The sequence below is a fragment of the Acanthisitta chloris genome, unplaced genomic scaffold (genome assembly GCF_000695815.1).
Source record: "Acanthisitta chloris isolate BGI_N310 unplaced genomic scaffold, ASM69581v1 scaffold28422, whole genome shotgun sequence".
In the NCBI taxonomy this organism is placed as follows: domain Eukaryota; kingdom Metazoa; phylum Chordata; class Aves; order Passeriformes; family Acanthisittidae; genus Acanthisitta; species Acanthisitta chloris.
The window spans coordinates 40930-48143 of NW_008662624.1; positions in this window are offsets into that span (position 1 = coordinate 40930).

Genomic DNA, 7214 nt, shown 5'->3' on the forward strand with positions numbered 1-7214 from the left:
TAAATACATCTTTATTTGCAAGACCTGGAACATTATCCAGTTTTAGCAAAGCTTTTAAGGTAGCTAAAGACCTACTCTTGCTAATGTTCAGCTGTGAAAACATCACTACCAAAAAACATAAGTGTAATACTTCCATATCACCTTAAACCTGTCTAACAGCAGCCAAGGTCCTGCTCTCCTTCTGGTCCTGGTAGAACTGACGTAAAGGAGCAGGTAAGGTGCTGTGCCAGCAAATATCTGAAGTAAAACTGCATTTTTAAGACAGTTCTTTCACTTTAACCCAACCCCTGCCTTGACTCACACAAACAGTGCAGGAGGAGGAGCACAACAGCAGGAAGAGAGGATGAGGCTGCAGGAGGAAAGTGACACTGCTTCTTGGCACTGCCTTAGGACAACTAAAATGAATTCTGAAACTTGGGTCTAGTGTGTGTTCAAACGATTTCTGACAACACCACTGCGTCAGCCCCGCAGAGGTGTAATCCACAGAGCTGCCCTGGCACCAGCCCTGAGAGCAGTTGGACAAACACTGCAGGTCTGGCTAAGGGGTAGTGTGGTGACACTGGTAAAGCTGTGCACAGAACCACACACTGACACTCCCACACATAGGCTGTGCCTAGCTGTGCACGACCTTTACAGCACCTCAGAGCACTAATCATGGGCTGAGGCTACCCAAAGCCGATCTGAGTGCCACTGAGGTAGCTGACATCAGTGCAAAGGACCACTGTTCTGGATAACCCCGTTCAGGAAAGCCTAAATGAACAAGCAATTTTGCAGGAAAGCAAGATACATTTCCTTTATCTTTTTATGCACAGTTCTGGTTTGATGCAAAACAGCTGAAAACCCCTGCAGATAGAGTGTGCTTTAATAATCAGTTTGAACCATACTTTGAATTAGTCGTTCTATAAACACACAAACCCATTTGATGCAGACTCTGCAGTCAATTCTGCGTGTCTACCCTACTTAGGTTGTTAGCAATTCTACATGGAAAGGAATCACAGGATTCAGCTCATTTTAAATCGATTATGCTAATTCACTCACAGTCCCAGAGCTTGAAGACTTGCGAAAATAGCTCAGAACAGTTTTTCTGTGCTAGCTTCCCATATGGACACCCTTATTCCAAAGTGGAAGGGCTTACCTAAACACCATGAGGGCTCTAAGAGCCTCCAGAAAGGCAGTGAATACAACACCAGGATTTCCATTTGTATATGCTGCCTTATTGCACAATAACCTCCTGTGCTGCAACACATCCTAACACCACAAAAACTTAAAAATACTTTCTCACAGCTCACTTTCAGCTAAAAATAAAATGTGATCTATATTGGGTTTGAACTAAACTACCTATTTAAGTAAAACATACACTAATGGATTTGTGGGTTTGGGTTTCCCCCCTACATAAATCACTCTACAGATGTATTTTAGAATCTGAAGCTATGTCACCTCAAACCTGACTCTTTTAAAGTAACTAGGCTTTCACAATCATTAATCCCTTCTCTCCCAATAAACTGTTGAACATGCTGACTAATAATGAATAGAAATTATGAAATAATGAACATCAATTAGCTTCCTATGTGTTTTGTGACCACAGACAAAGGTAGACAGGACAGTCCCTATCAGCACCCCAACAGAGGGAGGATGCACAATATGAGCTCAGCTCCCAGACATCAGCATAGCCAAACTGGAGCTATACCACAGGACTGACTTTTATGGTGCCCAATAATGCAAAAGTGTTGAATGAAGCTTCTTCTGTAGTCAGGGATATTCACATGTCCCTCCTGTGCACACTCTGAAGGCTAGAAAAGAGCAACCCATGACCTTTGCACGATTCTGTTACAATATACTGGAAAAACAGACAGATCTGGTCCTTAAACAAGGTTATTTTTGCTGCTCACAGAGGTACTTTATTTATTATGGAGATATTATTTTAAGAAATACTCATGGCAAGCACATTCAAGTGCTCCCGATTCAAATATTAGAGGTATCAACAGTGATATAATCTGAAGGGAAAATGCTAGGTAAATTGGGAGTGCAAAAGTCCTAAAATGCCATATAGAATACTGTTTGTCAAAATTCATACTCTTTGCCATAAAAGAACTAAATTGCTTACTTATCTAAATTGCAGCAAAGTTTTACTTAATGTGTCAAAGACAAAAAAAGAAAGCTTGCACATAAATGCTAAAGCTTAACCAAAAGTATTTTCTCCATTTAATACCACCAGCAATTTTAGTTTAAAAGTGATGAAGTATAATGACGATGATCCTTATCGGGACTACAAAACCATTTAACAGGTGAATAATTTAAGAACTACACTAAGCAACTGCACTAGTTTAATGCAAAATAAAGACCACTGGACAACTTGGGATTGGACTGCTCACCAGCACTTTCTTGCAGTTTAGCTTATACAGGTCGACTATGATAAAATGTTGACTTTATTGACATTTCATACTAAGTAAAGTGAACTAACCTTAGGACTCGTACACTTCTTTCCTATTAAAGCCAAACTCCTGGAAACAAGCACAGAAGAATGAATGGGAGACTGGAATTGTTACAGGATGGGCTAATTCCTAGCATCCCTTTAGGTCCACAGAGCTGTGGTCAGAGGGTACCACCTGGCAGCTGTGGTCTAACCCCTAATCCTGTAACCAGTGACTGCTCTCCTTCCTCAGGTGTTTAAGAGACTACCAAAGACAACCCAACGAGCCTGACTTCATGGAGACTAAGGGGTTTTTCTCATTTTCCACTTACTCCCAAAATCTTTAGGATTCTGCAAACTGGTATGTACATCATTCACTAGAAATCTGGACTCAACTAGATACAAGTTAACATGAAAAAATGACACTAACTGAACATAGAAATCAGCACTAGATCTTGCCTTCCTGAACAAATATTCCCACTAACAATACTTGGTCAACTCACAGATCTGGTCAAATGATCACTAACATTGTATGTTAAGTATTCTGAATCACAAATTTCAGTGCTAGTCATAACACTAGTGCTTATTAGTATCTACAACACACCGATCCTAAAAGTGCAATGGTATTATTATACCCATAGAACTTGAAAAACAGCTACATGGTCCAGCTAAAGGGATCTAAAACTACCAAAAAAACCCTAATTCAGAAGCAAGAATTTTTTCCCCAGTGCCTAGTCGGAATTTCCCATGTTCCAGCTCATGCCTGTCACCTCTCATACTAGCATAAAATGGTTACTGCTACAAAAATATGTTGCTGACTCAGGGATCATAATAGAAGACATTTTATATATCTACATTGATTCTACATGATAAATAAGAAGAAAACCAAACATCCTTCTACTAACACTAGAGCACAATTATTACTGAAAGTTTCCATCTTAGTGAATTCAGTATCTAGCACCCAAGACTGCCCAAATATAAGCAAAACAAAGTAATGAACTTTTTCTGAGCCTGAAGATTAAATACCTATGGTGCTTCCAAACAGCAAGAAAATTCCAGATATGCCACTTAATATCTTACTATAAACTAACATAAATCACATGGCCACTACAGGTAATGATAAAAGCCAACACCAGAGCCACCTGCTAGGTGTCTAAAAGCCCAAGAAGGGATATGGTATGGCAGACTATGTCACTTCTCCCTCCTCTTTTCCTATAAATCACTAAAACACATAGCAGACTCCAAAATAAATACCCACTTCCTTCCTGGAAATTAAGTACTTCAAAATTTTGCCATTAACCTACAGTCTCTGCTTGAATGCTTTTTTTGGATTCAAGCAAGTTACAAATTTCAACTGCTACTTCAGATATCTGTTCATGCAGATATTCATGTTCCATAAGTGCAGCTGAGTTCAATTTATTCTCAACTCTACCCAGGTTTACCTCCCATAAACATCTGCCTCTTCCTATCCATAAGAGAAGAACACTCTATGGCAGATACACCAGCAACTCTCTTCTTGCTAGGAGGAGGCTGTTTCCCAATGTGTTCCCTTTGGTTTCAGATTAGAGGTTTCACTGAAAAGTAGCAATTAGCCTCTGACTTGCAGATGGCTAGAAAGCACCTCACATTTCCACATGATAGAAGAAAGTGGATGGCCAATTAAACACTGGATCCTTCAATGCCAGCATCATATAATTTCTTTAAAGTGTAACACTAATGCTCTATTAAAATATGCAAACAAATCACACATAACGTTTAAACACACCTGATCAACTACAACACGTCTCAGCATCGCTCTTTAAGCGACCACAAGATTTTCCAGTGTGTTTCTAATCATTATTAAATGTTATTAAATGCCAGACAAATTCCTCCTCTCTTAAGATAACTGTTTATAAACAGAGAGCAGGTCAGGATTTGGCTACACACTGCAGCACTCCAGTGACTTGGTTTTAAAATAATACCATTATTCTACCCTCATAGAATCATCAAGGTTGGGAGAGACCTTTTAAGATCAAGTCCAATCATCCACGTTTCATCCAACTTTCATCAAAACCTTTTCCTACTTATTACAAGTGGGATAATATTATCCTTCCACTTATTTACTGGTTTCTCCATCATGCTGCAGCTCCATACTTTTGTTCAAAGCACGCTTTGAGGCTTTAGAGTTACAGCCCATAAAACCAACAAGGTAACCAATTAATGAAACAGCAGAACAAGAAAAAAGATAGAGCTGAACAACTGATCCCTTGCCTAGACTAGGATTTGGAGTATGATCTGATTTAATGCACCGTCTCCTCATTTTGGAATTTTAATACAAGCATAGCATAGTACACTACAGTACCATATTTAACCAGTCAAGTTACTACCTTGACTAACTTAAGAGCTTCATCTTCTACCTCAGAATCGTAAAACTTTCTCCACACACAAAGGTAAAAGGTTTTATTTAACACATACTTTGGAGAGCACTCCTGACAAAGAAACTGTTGCTGGTTTCATCTATTTAACTCAAATATTTGAGATGCAAGGTTCCAAGGATGTCTCTTAAACACACAATACCCTAAATTATTAAGTTAATGTGTAGGGTTTATCACAAAAGTAGAAATACTAAAGCAAGCGAAGCAAAAACACTTCTCTTGCTCAAGTGTGAAAACACTTCACATAGTTTTACAAAGTATTCAAGAAGCCTCAGGCTCAATTTTTAAAAAAAAACAAACCTAAAAATCCTTCATCTGTTCTCTGTAAACCAGAGAACAAGTTAATCTAACAATTCACACTTTAGTGATTTCCCAGAAATGGCATTTAAGCCCTGGAAACTGAAAGTGCTAAATTATATGAACAGTATATTTAGTCCTATGAACTAGCAAGGATCCATAGATCCTTATCCACAGCAAGGATAAACACACTTTTCAGAACTCTTTCTTCGGTGATACTCAGAAGTAGAATTTAGTGCTTCCAATACATAATCCAAATGCAGAAGGAATTAATTGCCACCCAGCTGCTCCCTTTTAAAAACATTTCTGGTTCCACCACTGTTTCAGCTCAAAGGCAAGTACTGGAAGAAGACAGAGAACAAACTTCCCATGTACTGCTCCCTCCCCCAGGCATTTGTGCTCCCGCTGCATCTACAAGGAAACAGGGGGGGCTGCTCCTCATGTTCAAGTACAGCTCAAAGCATTAAATCAAGAATCATTAAGCACATATAACGAGAGTCACTTGGCCTTCAGAGAGGAACTTACAAACTTCTAACTAACACACATAGCATCACCATTCATTAAAGTTTTTTTTTAAAGAAACAAGGTTTAATAATAATTGTAGCACATGGTAAAAAAAACCATTTTTTTTTCCTGTTTGATTTGTAGTATTTAGTTGTACCTCCATTCACCATCTCCCTCCATATGTTTTCACACTCAGTGATACTGACACCATGGTTGGAGTGCCTTGGGATGTACAACCATTCACAAAAAAAAAAACCAACTTTGCTTGCAACTTTGACAACCATTGAGTAATGCTGAAACTTCACATTCAAGAGAAGGGAGTTAGTAGTCTGTAAATAGCAATTTACACAGACTGCTGTATCAGTGTAACAGCTTCTACATGGCAGAAAAAAGAAATATCAAACTCTTCTGTACTGCAATTTCAAAATTCCGTAACTGAGTTCCACAGAATGGTGGTCTTCTTTCTGGGAAGCTTTAGCCAGCTTAAAGGCTATTTCATATTAGTATTAATTACTAAAATTCTCTACTGAGCCCTTCAGTGTACAGACTAAACAAACAGAAATAGTAAAAAACATCCACACTAGAGCCAACCTTTACAGTAAGGAAATTCAGCATGGACCTCCCACAAAACCTGTGTAGGTTAAGGTTTGTTTTTTTCCTATGTAAAGCCAAGAGAAAGGGTCTTGAAGGCTTTAGACAGCACTTTCACATAAAGACTCCATTGTTTCCACAGTATCAGCTGGTTATATGGGCTATGAGGTCTGGATTTTCTAGCTTCGGTGCAGAGGTATCCACCTAGAAATTTCTCTTGGTCTGCATGTAATTCTGTATTTGCTGTGCCATGGCTTTGCACAACCAGCCTGAGCTCTGAAGGCAGCTGTGAAACCAGGCCCTTACATTTTTCTAGGGGCTAGTTCAAGCTGCATAGCAACAATGCTGTTAGCACACCATTTACAAGCACATCAACTACCCCAAACTGTTTTCCTCAAACCATTAGTATCTTCAAAAACCATCCTCTCACCTTCCCCTCTGTGAGGATGTCCAGATTTCTGAAACACCGTCTGGAAGAGTTACATACTCACATTAATATTTCACAAGCATCTAACCTGCAACATCATCCCAAGTAGGACGACAGTGACGACACAACCATTAAAACCTATCTGGCTGACGTCCACCAACTCAGACACAGACATAGCAGAAGATGTGTTGAGGTAACCTGCAAACACTGCTATGTGTTTCCCCAAACCGGTCAGAACTTCTCTACTGTCGCCCTGAGAGTAGTCAGCCTCTCAGCACTGACCACCACATACCTCAGGACTGACCATCACATACCTCAACACATACTGTTCAGGAAACGAGGCAACACGACTGAAATGAGCCAGGCTATCAAAGCATCCATCTGAAGGTGAGTAAGCCTGCAGTGGGATGAGGGCAGCCCTGTGTTCTGAATAAACTGAGGTTTATCTACAACCCTCCCAAGCACCCCAGACACCAAGCCCATGCCCTGCAGCCCTGGCGGAGCGCAGGGCGAGCTGAGGGGCCTGTGTGGGCTCTCACGCACCCACCCCACCCTCACCCACTCGCTCGGG